General features: G+C 45.7%; 2 long non-coding RNA genes across 2 annotated transcripts; one reads left to right on the top strand and one right to left on the bottom strand.

Moving 5' to 3' along the window:
* Positions 1-3,697: 3,697 nt before the first annotated feature.
* Positions 3,698-8,725, top strand: LOC307204624. Its single transcript, XR_013833760.1, has 2 exons — positions 3,698-4,170; positions 8,301-8,725. It is a non-coding gene; the product is annotated as an uncharacterized lncRNA (long non-coding RNA).
* A 5,822-nt stretch (positions 8,726-14,547) lies between these two features.
* On the bottom strand, positions 14,548-16,861 carry LOC307205861. The gene is made up of 2 exons (XR_013834131.1): positions 16,183-16,861; positions 14,548-15,239 (listed from the first exon to the last, which is right to left on the bottom strand). It is a non-coding gene; the product is annotated as an uncharacterized lncRNA (long non-coding RNA).
* Positions 16,862-17,211: the final 350 nt, after the last annotated feature.

Here is a 17,211-nt window from a genome sequence, read left to right as displayed (position 1 = left end):
TAGAGTCAGGACTTGGAGAATTTGGGAGAGAAGATCCTACATAGATGCTCGGTCTTGTTATGGAGCTCCTGTATAAGGACCCTCCAGACAATATCTTGAAAAGCCACAAGCTTCCCTTCTCTGTCTTACATCCTGCCACATGTCCAGGAAACCCAGAATCTGCAAACTGCAGAGATTCTCAACATCTTTCCTCATTTCTCCAGACAGCCACTGCTATCCCTCACCATTGGCCATGGTGTTTACTTCAGTTGTTCCCATAGGAAACTCAGCTTTGTTAGCATGCCAGAAACTTTCTGGAGAGCCATGGGTTCCCCAACTCTGCAAGTGCATTAAACGTGTTCCCTGATTGATTGGGACATGCTTCTAGGACAGGGGTGGGGAATTTATGGAACATCCAAATGCCATCATCCCTGACCACTGGGCATGCTGACTGGGGCTAAGGGAAGTTGGGGTCCAAAAAGACTCCCCATCCTTGGACTAAAGCTTTCTTGGTGTGGTCTGACTTACCCTGTGGATAGTCAAGGCTCTGTGAGGCGATGCAGGGGCGAACGTATGAGGGACCCATGGCCTTTTTATAGGGCTCAGGAGCTCCTCAGTAATGAGAGACTCTGCTGTATATGGGCCTTTCATTCCTCATGTCAGCCCTGGTAATTTGGTGTTCCCTTGATACAACATTCAACACATTGACTCACACTTTTTCAATCTGCTTCCATTCCTACATAATGACAACCTGAGCACCATAAAAAAAACAGTTTTACAACTGAACTAACCTACATTGCCTTTTTATGTGTGTTTTATTCCACGGTGATACTGGTAGCAACCATGTTTGTTTAGCACTGGAGGTGATCAAATTTGAGGCACATTGGTTTCAGAACCACCTCTCGTGACTGGGTGATGATGTGGTGACCATGTTTAGAATCCAACCATTCCTGGCTTGTGCCTTTGTGGTAAACCGACTGTTCTGTCGTGTTCCTTTTCTCACACCATTTATCTCATTATGTAATATTAGAAAACAGAACAGGTGTGTGTGTGTGTGTGTGTGTGTGTGTGTTTGGCATGTGTGCGTAATTACTTAAAAAGTTCAGGTGCTTTTCTATAAATTTTTAGAAGACATGTGGTCTTATCCAAACATGATCAAGAAGTGAGTTGCTAGTAGAATGATGTGATAAATTCCTGAATTCCAATATAATGCTTGCTGGGCTTGTGAACAGGACAATGACTTCATTCTTATTAAAAACAAACACAGGAAGTTGCCTTATTCCAAGTCAGACCACTGGTCCTTCTGATTCAGTCTTGCCAACACTAAATTGAAATGACTCTCCAGGATTTTAGACAGAGGTCTTTCCTGCCTGACCTGGAGATGCCAGGAATTGAAGCAGGGACCTTTTGTGATTTGTGCTCATGAACGATTTTCTTCTTCATCAAATAATGTATTTTCTTTTTTCCAAATAGTTTTCATTAAAGGTTTTCTTGGCTTACAAACATACACACATTGTCTCTATTTTCAGGTTGCAGAGTTTTTTCTACAGATCACTTACATTCTATGTGAGACAATGATGTTGTATACTGTATAAGGTTGGGAGGGGTGGGTAGAGTGGGGGGCAGAGAGAGGTAGTATTGAAACTTACCTATAGTTGGTACCCAACACCATGAAAATTGGTGCTGATATGCCCAGGAAGCTCACCAAAAAGCTGAGGAGGCTGCACCTCTGCAGGCACATACCTCCACATGTGATGAGATTGCCCCCAATTCCAGAGCCGTCTTTCCCATAGGGCTTAGTGGTTCATTGCACCAGGGCACTGTCCTCTCGGGCACCCTAGTGAGTGGGGGAGCTGCAAGGCTTTACCGGCAGCCTCCCCTTTCCCTGCACACCCGCCAGCTGCGCCCCGCCCTGCCAACTATATGGCTGGTGGGCATGCAGCTTCCTTCCCAAGCCTCCGCAGGAGGAGAGTGATCCCTGCAGAGGCCTCCCAAGCATCTGCATCTGCTAAAGACGGCCCTGCTCCCGGTCGTTGTCCTCCTCCTGTTTCCTGGTGAAAGGTGGTGTCAGGGACTCAGCGGGAGCGCAGGGAGGAGAGGAGATGGAGAGCGAGGGGGAGCAATCCGAGGGCAGCGTAGGAGAAGATGACAGCAGCCCGATAGATTCCATGAGCCTCTCCAGCGAATCGGAAGATTCACAGAAGGGGGCGCCGATGGGCAGGGCAAGGGGCGACCCAAGGGGGACATCCCAGAAGCAAGGGGCCAGCGGGGACTCCCAGAGCAGCAGTTGGAAATCAGGACCAGCTTCCCCACCAGAGCGCAGTGGGGGGGAGGAGTTCCAGGTGTCAGAGCCCACATATGCACCACCAGCGAGAGAAGATGAGTCAGGGTTGACCACGCCTCCATCGGAGAGCGAGTTAACGGTCAAGAGGAAAGTTGCAGGCTGGGCGCACGCGCCAAGTTCAAAGGTACAGGCGAGCGGCACAGAAGGTAGCCCGGATAGGGAACCAGGTCCTAAAGCCCGCCGGAAGGAGGGGCAAGAATCGTCAGGGTCAGCGTCAGAGGAGTCCAGGAAGGATGAGACCCTAGCGGGCAGGAGGGCCCAGAGGAGAAAGGAACTTAGGAAGAGGTGGAGCAAGGCGAGAGTCTTAAACTGGTGTGGAAGGGGAGGAGACTCAGACGGGACTTCGCCGGTCTAAGGTCGAGACGTAGGGCTTTCAACATAGGAACACAAGCAGGGTTCTGCTGGATCAGACCAATGGTGGCCTATCTAGGCTAGGATTCTGTTCCTCCAGTGGTGGGAAGACTGCAAGCAGAATGTGAGCGCAACAGCAGCTCTTCCCATTTCTGAATCCCAAGAAGTGATCTTCGCATCCCTGTTGAATTAGGCTATAGGACTGTCCAGTTCACTACCTTTTTCTCACAGCAGCAAGCCAGTTGCTCAGATGGGAAGCCCACAAGCAGGAACAATAGCAGGTCAATAGCAACTCTCCCAAATTGTGATTTCCAGCAACTGGTATTCAGAGGCATTCTGCCTCCAACACTGAACATATGTTCTCCAGAGCCGGCCCATTCCCCCCCACACACACACACTGGATAACCCTGATGCTCCCTAGGTCCCCGGCTGGGGACTGGGGAGGGAGAACGCCCAATGCCTGAGCCAAGGTCTACCCACATTTGAAATTTAATAAAGTTGTGGCCAATTTAATCCCATAGCACGTTGTCTTGAGTCGTTATTCCACATGACGGGGGGGGGGGGACCGCATGGGATCTGGGGACTCCGCCTGTCCACGCAATAGCAGGTCAATAGCAACTCTCCCAAATTGTGATTTCCAGCAACTGGTATTCAGAGGCATTCTGCCTCCAACTGTAGATGCTGCAGGATGGAGTGTTAAGTACTACAGACATGTTAGGATATAGTTCCGTTCCACCTTAAAAGGAACAGGCATGACTGTTGTGTGTCACATGCCTGTTTACTTCCAGCACAGTCTGCTGGGAACTTCTGTTTGTATATAGCTTTTCTGTTACTGCAGTTTTGCTGGACACAAATGGAAGCAGACGTGTTTTTCCTTTGTTCCTGAACTATGCTGAATAAATGCCTGTAAATAATGCTTACACATGTCTCTGTCTGCCACTTCCATTGTGATAATTTATTCACTCTGCTGATAAGAGTGTGCACAGCTTCTGAACATTTCTGAGGCTCGTGTAGCTGATTGATGCTGTACTGGAGATCGCCCAGCTGCTGGCCGGTGGCTGGAGCCAGCTGGGGGCCTGCCAAGTGCCCCTGTCTCCCTGGCAGTGTCCCAACAAGCCATGCCTTCTTCCAGGATATTCTATTCCATATCTTCTCGCAAGTTTCACAGACACCCAAACAAACGAACAAAACCATTAGCATTCTGTAGCACAAAGTATGAATATTCTCAGTGCTAGGTAGCACAAACAATCTCTTTGTTCATAATAAGGTCTAAATTGTCATTCCATTTAAAATAATGAGCCCAAGATCAGATGTTGGATGAAGGCACAAAAAGACTGTTGTGGTTCGGGTTAAGGCGCATGATGTCTTTCCCAATTTGGGGCTATGCCTCACGTCCTGGGGGAGGGATATGGCACCGTATAAAATGATGTCTGTCCTATGGTCCAAATAATTCACTCAGAGCACTTTGGCCTTCTGCTGCACAGCTGCCATAAAGGGTGAGCATGAATGGATTTTGTTATATTTGAAGATACGGGGTGGGGGAGGCTCAAAGTTGCTGTTGGGGGGTGAGAGGCTTGGTGAAGCTGTGAGGAAATGGGGTTTGGGTGAGGTGTAAAGGGAGGGGTAGATGGTGCTGGCAAGCAAGGGTGGCAACCATGTGTGTGTGTGTGTGTGTGTGTGTGTGTGTGCGCGCGCACGCGCGCTTGCATGTGTTTGCATCCAACCCAATGTACATTGGATTGGATCCAAATATTCTCTGTTTCTGGTAGGAGTCTTCTTTTGATGCAGAGACAGGGAATCTGATGTACCTTGCGGATGCAGCTGGGCTCCAACTCTCATCAGACATCTCTGACCATTCACTAGGGCAAGGAACCTTTGTCATTCCAGATGTAGTTGGACACTATCTCATCAGCCCTAGCCAGCATGACCAGTGGTGAAGAATGACAGGAACTGTAATCCAATAATATATGGAGGGCCACTGGTTCCCCATCCCTGCCTGATAAGTGATGATGAGAGTTGGGAAATGGAAGTTCAGCAACATCTGGAAGGATATAGATTCCCCCTATGTGCGTTCCAGGGCTTTTTAAAAGGCAAAACTTGCCAGAACTCAGTTCTAGCACCTCTTAGGTGGTTACCATTGCCAATATAAGAGAACAAGGGAGACTTTCATGGTGAGCTCTGGTACCTCTCTTTCTAGAAAAATAGCACTGACTGTGTTATAATGAAATAGCACCTTCTGTTGGGAAAAAAAGGGAAGCACTGAATTCCATCCGTCAGCCATGAATGCAAATTTGTGTCTTTGCTTATATCCAGGCAGAAAGCCCCATGAAAAGTCAAGGGGTTTGGCTTGGTTCTGAGAGACCACCATGCTAAATGCTCAAAGTCAACTGGGAACACTAGGTTCATGTCTGAAATTGTTTTGGTGTGTTAACTATATCAGGAAACAATGGCTGTTGTTGTTTCAAAATGGCATTTCTGTAAAAGAATGAGTGGCTTTTAAACTCCTGAGCAGTTCTGTAAGATGGCTCGTGTGGCTGGAAGACTATAGGCCTTCCTATTCATACTACCTGCATCTAGCTCAGGAGTACCTACTGTGGTGCACTCCAGATGTCATTGGACTATGGCTCACACCATTCTTGACCTTTGGCCATGCTGGCTGGGGCTGATGGGAGCTGATAGTCTGTAACAACTTCTGAAGGGCACTATATTGGCTATATCGGATATGGTCATTAGTAGGTGGCTGAGGAGGTGAGGCACCTCCATTCCTCACCTCTGAAGTAGCAAGACAGGGCAGAGGAGGAGGAAGCTGCAATTAGCCTTCCACATCTCAAGCCTTTAGGTGGACAAGACTGACCTCCAGTGGAGATGTGTGAGGATGTGGGTGGTAAACCCACCTGAAACCTTCTATAACACGCAGATTTTTTCTCCTAAAAAGGAAGGAGAAATGTCTGTGCGTGTTATTGAGCGAATGTGTGGTCCCTGGAGCCAAATAGTGCAAGGGGAAGTAAAACAAAGCAGGCAAAATTCAAATCGCGCGTCTCCTAGAAGGGAAACATGAAAAGAGGAAGCGGCTGCTTTCCGGCATTCTGCCTCAGGGTCTTACTGCCCACCCACCTCTGTTTCCTTGCTGTGTTTGCTCAAACGGAACAAAGAGCAGGGAAAGCCCTGAAAACAAAGCTGAAAACATGCAGGAGGGAGAGAGAGAGAGAGAGAGAGAGCGGGAGCTGGCTGGCTTGGGTGGGTAGGTGAGGGAAAACTTTTGCCTTCCTTTCCTCCCTACCCCTCTCCTGCATTCTTAGCCACTTGCTTCTCTGCACACCCCTCTCCTGCTCCTTGTCCCTTCTGTGTTTTTCCTTCCCTCACCACTTAAAATGTGGTTAAAAAGCATGGATCCACATGGATCCTCAGGATCTTTGCATTGGGTCAGCCCAAATTCACCATCAGATCACATAGCATGTCCATGGCTACAGCCTGCCCCCCCCCAAAATCACGCACCCACTGTTGCCTGGGGCTGCAATGGTGCAAAAACATGGTTAAAAAGCATGGATCTACATGGATCCTCAGGATCTTTGCATTCAGTCATCCCAAATTCACCATCAGATCACATAGCATGTCCATGGCTACAGCCTGCCCCCCAAAAACCACGCACCCACTGTTGCCTGGGGCTGCAATGGTGCAAAAACGTGGTTAAAAAGCATGGATCTACATGGATCCTCAGGATCTTTGCATTCAGTCATCCCAAATTCACCATCAGATCACATAGCATGTCCATGGTTACAGCCTGCCCCCCAAAAATCACGCACCCACTGTTGCCTGGGGATGCAATGGTGCAAAAACGTGGTTACAAAACATGGATCCACATGGATCCTCAGGATCTTTGCATTGGGTCAGCCCAAATTCACCATCAGAGCACATAGCATGTCCATGGCTACAGCCTGCCCCCAAAAAACCACGCACCCACTGTTGCCTGGGGCTGCAATGGTGCAAAAACGTGGTTACAAAGCATGGATCCACAGGGATTCTCAGGATTTTTGCATTGGGTCAGCCCAAATTCACCATCAGATCACATGTCTGTGGCCACAGCATGAAGCACAAAAATGATACATCCACTGTTTCATTCAGAATGTTTTTTCCCTTGTTTTCCTCCTCTACAAATGATGAGCGTGTTATGGTCAGGTGCGTGTTATAGAGCGAAAAATACGGTGTATATATATATATATATATATATATATATATATATATATTCAAATACAAAACAAAATTATACACTCCATACATCTTAGTCACATCTTCTTTCTCTTTTTTGACTTCCCTCAATTTGTCTGCAAATCCTTCATAGTTTTACTTATTCCACATTTCTACCTTATTATTTATATTATTATTGTATATTCAATCCCATTTTTTAAAAATATTTGTTCTAACATTTTCCTTCACAGAGCTTCATTAAAGCTTACAAACATTATCTGGTTATCACTTAGTTTTTGCAAATATTCAATAAATTTTTCCCAATCTTCTGTAAATCTCTGATCTCGTCGATTTTGGATCCTTCCCGTCATTCTGTCAAGTTCTGCATAGTCCATCATTTTCATTCTCCATTCTTCTATTGAAGGTAGCTCCTCCTGTTTCCATTTCTGGGCCATCAGTATTCTTGCAGTTGTCACTGCGTATAAAAATAACTTCTTTTCTTTCTTATTTATCTCATTACCTGTAATGCCTAGTAAAAATGCTTCTGGTTTCTTAACAAATGTATATTTCAACATTTTCTTCAATTCATTATATACCATTTCCCAAAAGCTTTTCACCTTCTTACATTCCCACCACATATGATAAAATGTACCTTCTTTTTCTTTACATTTCCAGCATTTATTACTTGTCTTATACATCTTTGCTAATTTCACCGGTGTTACATTCCATCTATACATCATTTTCATCACATTTTCTTTCATAGTTGTACAAGCAGTGAATCTTAATCCTTCTTCCCATAATTTTTCCCAATCCTCCATTTGTATATTATATCCTAAGTCTTTGGCCCAATCAATCATAACTGATTTTACCTCTTCATCCTTTGTACACCATTCTAGTAATATCTTATACATTTTTGCCAAAACTTTAAAATCATTGTTCAATATTTCTATTTGAAATTTTGATTCTTTGTCAGCAAAACCCCTTTTTTAAACATTTCATTAATTTGAAAAAAATGCAGCCAATCATTCACATATTCCTTAACCTCTTCAAATGGTCTCATTTTCCATTTACCTCTTTTAGTTATTAACTTCTCATATGTCACCCATCCCCCCTTCATAATTTTCTTCACACTCATCGCCTCCAACGGTGATAACCAATATGGTGTTTTTTGTTCCAACAAACTTTTATATCTTTCCCACACTTCAATCAGAGATCTTCTTATGATGTGATTTTCAAAGCCTTTATGTACAAGCTCAAGCACCACATTCAGATAGGCATCTACATTACTCATGAGTTGGAAGGTCCCTCAAAAGTGGCCAGCCAGCCTCTGTTTGCCAGTTTTGAAATTTATGACAACTTCTGCAGAGACAGGAAAGAGTCATGTGGGAGATACTGAGTGCCATAACTGCTCCTTTCTCAAATGCTTTTAATCCCTTTTCAGCATCACCGCAGCTACAGGAAAGATGGGCTGTTGTGGAAGTGGTATGAGGAAGCATGATGAAAGAACATGGCATGAAACTCGTAGACATGCAGCGTGTGTGCCAAAGCAGCCCAGACACCATCATAGTGGTGGCTGCTGCTGCTGCTGCTGCAGCAAACCACGGCCTGCCCACTATGACTTGGAGCATTCTGGACCTTCTCAAGCATGGCAGAATAACCCTCTTCAACCTTATCCTCCGGCACCCATGCATTATAAACACCATGACATGTATTCCCCAGAATCCGTCCATACCAAAAGCTGAATAAACTACCATTTCAAGCACTGCAGCACCCCAACACCATAAGTTCAAAGACTTCAATTCAAAACTCCAGGATTTAACATCTTCTGTTAAAACGAAAAATAACAAAAACCATGTGATTCACAAATTTTAAATTTCTCATTTGTCATCAAGTCTGAAGTTGACTTCTGGATTTTTCAGCCACTGAAATACCACAAGTGGCTCCTTTGGGAAGAAGGGCAGAACATAAATCTAATAAATTACAACAATTAGATCAACAGGAATGCCAGAAATAATACCAATAATTATAGTAAAAATATGGATGTGAATGTTAATAATGCTATCATTGAAATGATAGCTGAATGAATAATGAGCTGATTTAGCTGATGTGGTTTGGTTTGTGGTGAAATGCTCTGTGTGTGTGTGTGTGTGCGTGTGTGTGTGTGTGTTTAACTGGTATGGCCAATGCGCTGTGCAAATCCAGCTAATTAGGCATCACTGAAGGAAGCCACCTTCTACTGAATCAGCTCATTGGACTGCCTCGCTCAGTATTGTATTACACTGACTCCAGCTCCGATTACCCTCTCAGAGTGGTTGAACACTCAATCCCTCTTCCCAGGGAACTCTAGGAATCCCACCTCTGTGAAAGATGGGGGAATCTGCAGTCCTCCACATGTTGTCATACTCCAATCAGCCTCCAGTAGTAGTAGCCACTCTGGGCAGCTTCCAACGAAATATTAAAATACAATAGTCCTTCAGATATTAAAAGCTTCCCTAAACAGGGCTGCCTTCAGATGTCTTCTAAAAGTCTGGTAGTTGTTTTTTCCTTTGACATCTGGTGGGAGGGTGTTCCACAGGGCGGGCGCCACTACCAAGAAAGCCTTCTGCCTGGTTCCCTGCAACCGCACTTCTCGTAGTGAGGGAACCGCCAGAAGGCCCTTGGTGCTGGACCCTCAGTGTCTGGGCAGAATGATGGGGGTGGAGACGCTCCTTCAGGTATAGTGGACTGAGGCCATTTAGGGCTTTAAAGGTCAGCACCAACACTTTGAATTGTGCTTGGAAACGTACTGGGAGCCCATGTAGGTCTTTCAAGACTGGTGTTATGTGGTCTCAGCGGCCACTCCCAATCACCAGTCTAACTGCCACATTCTGGATTAGTTGTAGTTTCCGGGTCACCTTCAAAGGTAGCCCCACAGAGAGTGCATTGCAGTAGTCCAAGCGGGAGATAACTAGAGCATGTACCACTCTGGCAAGACAGTCTGCGGGCAGGTAGGGTCTTGGCTTGCGTACCAGATGGAGCTGGTAGACAGCTGCCCTGGACACAGAATTGACCTGCACCTCCATGGACAGCTGTGAGTCCAGAAAGACTCCCAGGCTGTGCACCTGGTCCTTCAGGGGAACAGTTACCCCATTCAGGACCAGGGAGTCCTCCACACCTGCCCACCTTCTGTCCCCCCAAAACAGTAGTTCTGACTTGTCAGGATTCAACCTCCAGGTCCAATGGTCAAGGATAATGGGAACTAGAGCCTAGAAGCATTTGGGAGGACCATATATTGCCCATCCCTGGTGTACATCTGAGACAGGGATGGGAAGCCTGTGGTCCTCTAATGGTTGTTTGACTGCAACTCCTGGTAGCCCTAGTAGCAACATGGGGTGTGGATAACTCTGCAGCTCGTGGGTCATATCTGGACATTTTATGGTTCACAATGCCCCGCCCCTTTGTCACCAATGCCACCCAATAAACTTTTATAAAGATTATTAACTCCCACGGATCCACAAATTTGAATCCCTTTCAGAGATCCCTGTGAGGAGGGATCTATGGTTAAACAACTCTGGGAATTCAGCTCTGTTGAGAAGGATGGGCAGATCTCCTGACAACTCTCAGCACCCTTAACAAACGACAGCTCCAGAATTTCTAAACACTTTTCATTTGTTGTCCTGTGTCCAACTAATTATACAAATCTAATTTGGATATTGTGTAGGGATAGGATTTCCAGCAACACTGATCAGAAGAATGCAGAAGAATGGATGAAGCGAGTATATCTCAATAGTGGGGCAAGACACCATTTGGTAAATGAAGAAGAAGAAGAGGAGGAGGAGGAGGAGTAGTTTGGATTTGATATCCTGCTTTATCACTACCCGAAGGAGTCTCAAAGCGGCTAACATTCTCCTTTCCCTTCCTCCCCCACAACAAACACTCTGTGAGGTGAGTGGGGCTGAGAGACTTCAAAGAAGTGTGACTAGCCCAAGGTCACCCCGAAGCTGCATGTGGAGGAGCGGAGACGCGAACCCGGTTCCCCAGATTACGAGTCCACCGCTCTTAACCACTACACCACACTGGCTCTCTGCTGTCTGCATTCACACTGGTTATACCTCCTTTGCCCAGTGGTTAGGGATGGGAGAAAAATCCAACCCAGTTTGCATTTAAAGGCGAAGCTATCAAATCCACACCTTCCAAAACAATATTAGAACCGAAACACACCCACCCTTCGAAATGCACATGTATCTGAATTTTGTGGTGCACTTCTCCCCCCAAAAAACCAGTATTTACAAAAAATGCATATATCGAGGGAAAGCATGCATTTAAATGAATGTATCGGTGAAAATAAGATACAAAAAGCACTGCATTAGAGGAAATGGCTTTTTAAAATATGCACATCTGTCAAAATACAGGAAAAAATGACGTTTGTGTGGCAAGGCACCCTCTCTACTCTTCAGTCCCCCTCCCCCAAGAATAAGACACATGACATCCAATATTTGGGAGAAATCAGGCCACAACTTTGATAACAGATGTAAGAGGTTTGGCCATGGGCATTGGGTAGGCCCTACCCCTTCCAGCCCACCTGCCCAAAGAACTTGCATTTTGGGGTCAACCAGAAATGAGGGAGTCTGTGACCTACATCCAGAGGTAACTCCTTTACTATGTTGCACCTGGGGAGTGCTGTGGCACCTCGCCCCCCACATGGGCATCTGGATAGAAGCATCTACCCTAGATACCCTATTTCGGATGGGCCAGGCAGAGGCTACAACCTACCCTCTGACCAAGACGATGCCTATCCAATGCCTAAACTGCTAAAGTTGTGACAATTGCTATGAGGATGGAGGAAACCAGAGGGATGGAGCCAATTTGCCAACTGGGAAAATGCCAACCTGGCCCTGAATACGCTGGCCGGCTATGCCATAACAAGGTCAAGGAGAACAACATGCAGCAGCAATATATAACATGTGGGAGGGGGAGATCCAATGAAAAGTGGCTGCAGAGCAAAGCAGAGGCCTATGTTATATACGGGAGGGGTGGGCCAAGCCAGCCCCCAGTGACCCATGCCCGCTCGTGATTCGCTGATTAGGTGAGCAGGTAGGACCAATCTACCCAGGTAGCAAGCTGAGCCCAGAGGCTTCCTTTGCTGTCTGGGAAACAGGCCCTGGGACTTCCCACATCGGATCCCAGCGTGCAGGAGGATACCACCACGCAATGGCGGCCACCAGAGAGGGTGAGTGGACCAGTCCAAACTGCAGACAGAATGTGCTTATTATGAGAAATTTTCATTAATATGCTGGTGAATTTCCACGAGACGTTTTTAACATAAAAGCAGCAAGTTACGGCTGAAATTAAGATTGCAAAAATGTGGGGGGGGGGGAGTGAGAGAAGTGCAATTAACAGATTTTCCCATCCCTACTAAAGGTAGACACTTTCACAAATGTTTCAATCGGCCTTTTTTGGTCTTGGATGGGGAACTTGCAGCCCTTAAGATGTTGCTAGATTCCAACATCCTCCAATCCCAGGCGACTCAGGAATGTAGGAAGCTTCCTTATTCTGAGTCAGGTCATTGATGCATCTAGTATTGTCCACACTGTCAGTAGTTCTCCAGGGTTTTAGGCAGTGGGCCGTTCCCAGTCCCACATGGAGATGTCAGGGATTGAATCTGGGACTTCCTGAATGCAAAGCCAGTGCTCTACCACTGAGCTATGGCCCTTCCCAGGTGGCCACACCATCCTAAACTCTCTACCCTTCCAAGCAAGCCTTAGGGTGGCCAAACATGTGCTGAGAGGAGGCAGCCTCCAGGCCCAGTCACACCTTTCTTTCTCCCCTCTCAGCTCTCCCAACCTAGCCCCAGTGATCAGGAATGATGGGAGTTTCAGTCTAGCAACATGGGAAAGATTAGAGCATCCCCACCCTTCCTGTAGGCCTTTCCCTGATTCTTGGTGGAGAATTCATTTTTAATTTTATTTGTGACCAATGGGTTCAAGGAACATCCTCAGCCAATTAGATCACCCCTTTGATTGTTGTAATTGCTTGAGGAAATTAAGAGCCCATTAGACAGCTGTCCTGAGGGACAGGAGCATCATTTGGACAACTAGAAATTCTAGCTCTTCTCCCACAGAAAGTGCAAGCTGTAATAGAAGCACTACTCAGATAGAATCCTTATTTTTTCCTAGACCCAAATGTCAAGCTGAATCCATTTATTTATTTTACATATTTACAGTGGTACCTTGGGTTACATACACTTCAGGTCACATACACTTCAGGTTACAGACTCTGCTAACCCAGAAATAGTACTTTGGGTTAAGAACTTTGCTTCAGGATGAGAACAGAAATCGCGCTCCGGCGGCGTGGCGGCAGCAGGAGGCCCCATTAGCAAAAGTGGAGCTTCAGGTTAAGAACAGACCTCCAGAACGAATTAAGTACTTAACCTGAGGTACCACTGTATTGCATTTACAACCTATGTTTCCCCCCCCCCTTCAAATTGCTCAAAGTAATGTGCATAGTTCTCCCCTTCCAGGGCCCCTGACCATTAGGTCCAGTCATGGCCGACTCTGGGGTTGCAGCACTCATCTCGCTTTATTGGCCAAGGGAGCCAGTGTACAGCTTCTGGGACATGTGGCCAGCATGACTAAGCCGCTTCTGGCGAACCAGAGCAGCACACAGAAATGCCGTTTACCTTCCCACCGGAGCGGTACCTATTTATCTACTTGCACTTTTTGGCATGCTTTCGAACTGCTAGGTTGGCAGGAGCAGGGACCGAGCAACGGGAGCTCACCCCATCGCAGGGATTCGAACCACCAACCTTCTGATCGGCAAGCCCTAGGCTCTGTAGTTTAACCCACCATAACCATGTGAGGTAGATCAGGTTGAGAAGTAATGACTGGCCCAATATCATGCCCAGTGTGCTTCATAGACAAGTGGGGATTTGAACCCTGGTCTTTCTCAGGTCCTAATCTGACACTCTAACCACTATACCACACTGGCTGTTGAGACTTTTTATGCCACAAATACTCTGGTTTATTTCCGACCTGCTTTTGTTGCACTGTAGACCTTCCAGGCAGCAATAATGTGGTACAGCATTGGGGAAGCATCACAGAAGAAACTAAAGCTGAAGAAATCCATGATTGATGCTCTGCTGTAAGTTCAGTTCCAGGCCCAATTCAAGGTCTTCTAGCTGTTGCTGGGTCTCTCAGCATCCATTGTTATTTTTTAAAAATAAATATCATTGGTAAATCACAATGCATTTAGAATACAGTGGTACCTCGGGTTACATACGCTTCAGGTTACAGATGCTTCAAGTTACAGACTCTGCAAACCCAGAAATTTTACCTCGGGTTCAGAACTTTGCTTCAGGATGAGAACAGAAATCGTGCTCTGGCGGTGCAGCAGCAGCAGGAGGCCCCATTAGCTAAAGTGGTGGTTCAGGTTAAGAACAGTTTCAGGTTAAGTACGGACCTCCGAAATGAATTAAGTACTTAACCTGAGGTACCACTGTATCCACAAGATTAGAGACTGTGTGTATGCTGTTATGTCAAGAGCATGTTGTAGAATGCACTGTAATAAAACACTAGTTTGTAGGGGCCTTTTATCTCCAGAATTGTGCCCACCCTGACCCATTCCCCCAAGTAGCAGAAATTCATCTGGAAGGAAAGTGAGACCATTTCAAGCAAAGTAATTTGCAACAAAACACCAAAACAAACAGGAACTTGTGCAAATTACATGTAAGCTTTATTGTACTCTAGGTACCTCATCCAAGAAGGAAGATATAGAGGAGAGGAATATGAAAGCAATTTAGCTCACCTATCAACGGAAAATATCAAGAAGACTATTCAGCAGCGAAGCTCCTGTTTCTTAATAACAGCTGTGATAAATATTGTACTAATTCCAGCAAAGAAAAGAAGAGATATTTAGCAAAAGAGGATGAGAGAGCTGACAGCCTTTGCCAGTTGCAGGCAGAAGATAGACCAGGAAGTCTTCAGATGATGATACTCCAAATCCATCTGATAATCGAGCAACTTGGAGGCTGGGTTTTATTTCCACAGATGTTCCATTAACAAATCTTGGCCGAACCTGAGCTCTGCTGAAGGGGAATGGCGCCACCCTTGGATTTCACGGGTGCACAGGCAGATTGCAGAGACTGGCAGCAGGCCTTCACAGGGGCACAGGCGGATTGCAGAGACTGGCAGCAGGCCTTCGCAGGGGCACAGGCGGATTGCAGAGACTGGCAACAAGATTGCATGGAAGGATAGTAGCTTTGGACAGGGATACACTGGGGTGCATAGCATGGCTGCGGTGCCATGGGCATTGGGCAATAAATGATGGTTGCCCCACTTCCGCTGCCACCGCAGCAGCCACCACAACAGCCACAACAGCTCATCTTTGTTGAGCGAATGAAAAGCTGGAAGATAAATCAAAACACCTCAGTTAGGTATGGTTACCATAAGAAACAAAAAAGAGACACTTGCTGGTTCAAAATGGGTATCCTTCTGGTTCAGGGATGGTGAACTTTTTTTTTTTATTATTTCAAGGGCCACATTCCCTTCTGGGAAACCTTATGGGGGCCACATGGCAGTAGGCAAAAGGGAAAAGTGGATGGAGCAACACATGTGAATTTTAGCTTTGTACAGCAGGTTAATTTCTGCTCACGCAGTCCAACAACCCTTCTTTGTCCTCCATCCAAGCAAGCAAGGGGCATGATCAGAGTTCAAGGACACATTCCAGCCAGGTAAAAACACTCAAGGAGGATTCAAAATAGGACTGGTGAGGGGTGTGGTGGGGAAGATGGGTTGTGGCTGGGAAAAGTCTCCGGGACCAAATGGGGAGATTGGGATCAAGTGGGTTTGGAGGAGAAGGAAGAGGATGGAATCCACACACCCCTCCCCCCCCCACAGTTTGGTCTCCTAGGAACATATGAAGTTATCTCATTTTGAGTCAGACCATTGATCCATCTAGCTCAGTACTGTCTACGATACTGGCTGGTAGTGGCTTTCTGGGGTTTCTGGCAAAGGGCAATCCCCAGTACTTGCTGGAGATGTTGGGGATTGAACCTGGGTCCTTCTGCATGCAAAGCCGGTGCTTTTCCAGTGAGCTATGGCTCTTCAACCATAGAGAGGGAGGTTTGCAAGGTTTAATCTCTCACCTCCCTAACCTCATCCTCCTTCATTAGAACACAGGAAGAGTCATGCTGGATCAGACCAAAGCTCCATCTAGTCTTATCATAAAGGTTCCCCATGGCAGTCAGAGCCTGCAAGGAGGGCACGAGGGTAATAGCCTTCCATGCAATCAGTAAATAACCAATGAGAAGTCCACCCAAAGTTGAACATCAATGGAATATTTCCTACCTTAGTTAGCAGGAGCAACTGGTAACGATGAACCCAAGTGGATTGGATGAAGTTCTGCGGGACGGCGGACCTTATTTATACATCTCAAGTCGCCCTTCCTCTAGGAAGTGACACATCATCGAAAAGTTGAAAATTCTTCTTCAACCTCCAAGGCATCATTATTTCTTCCTGATTATATTTCCTGGCTCAATTCAACTCCCATTAAAAATTATGCTCCTTTAATGGTACAGGTGATGAGACTGGTCATCAGTTAACATTATAATTTTCAAACTAGCCCAGCTAGAATTCTACTAGCCCAAAAATGGAAAGATGCCAAGATGCCAATGAAAGAAGAATGACAAGTTTAAACTTATGGAATACACAGAAATGGCGAACCTTACGGGATGACTCAGAGACAATGACATTAGAGACTTTTAAAAAGATTGGGAACTGTTCATGCTGTATTTACAGAAACATTGTAAAGAAATGGACTCACTAGCAGGGTTTGAGTAAAGACATACAACTAAGAAAGCAAATGTAAAGGTTAAGAAATAATAATTTGGAAATTAATCAAGTGTAAGATGTAATTTGAAAGAAAACATGGTATAAAATGATAAGAATATAAGAGTGTTTAGCTAAAAGATTACAAAATTAAGGAAAAACAAATTAAGGAGAAGTAGCAAATATTTAAAGAACCAGAAGGGGAAGTTGAGGGAAGTCACGGGGTGGAGGTGGGGATTTGGATTTTTGGATTTTTTTATTTTATATGATGAATGTGTTGAATATTCAATTGTAAAAACTAATAAAAAATCTTTAAAAAATAATAATTTTCAAACTAGCCCAAAATTCTGTTACAGAATATTGGAGTGAATGTCTGCTGATGGCTTTTCTCATCGGGATCTCCATAGCTGAATACTACGAAGCTTATGGGTGCCAGCAACATATCTGACAAAGCATAACCTCAAAATCTAGGACAGAATCCATCAAACAGACTCTCTCTTAAATCTGCCATTTGAGTGGATAGCGGGCTTTTATCCCTATGGCCAGTTG

Source organism: Podarcis cretensis, assembly GCF_951804945.1.
Source record: "Podarcis cretensis genome assembly, chromosome: 16".
Classification (NCBI taxonomy): Eukaryota; Metazoa; Chordata; class Lepidosauria; order Squamata; family Lacertidae; genus Podarcis; species Podarcis cretensis.
Note: the sequence above shows the minus strand (reverse complement) of the source record. Positions and strands in the feature narration are given on the sequence as shown.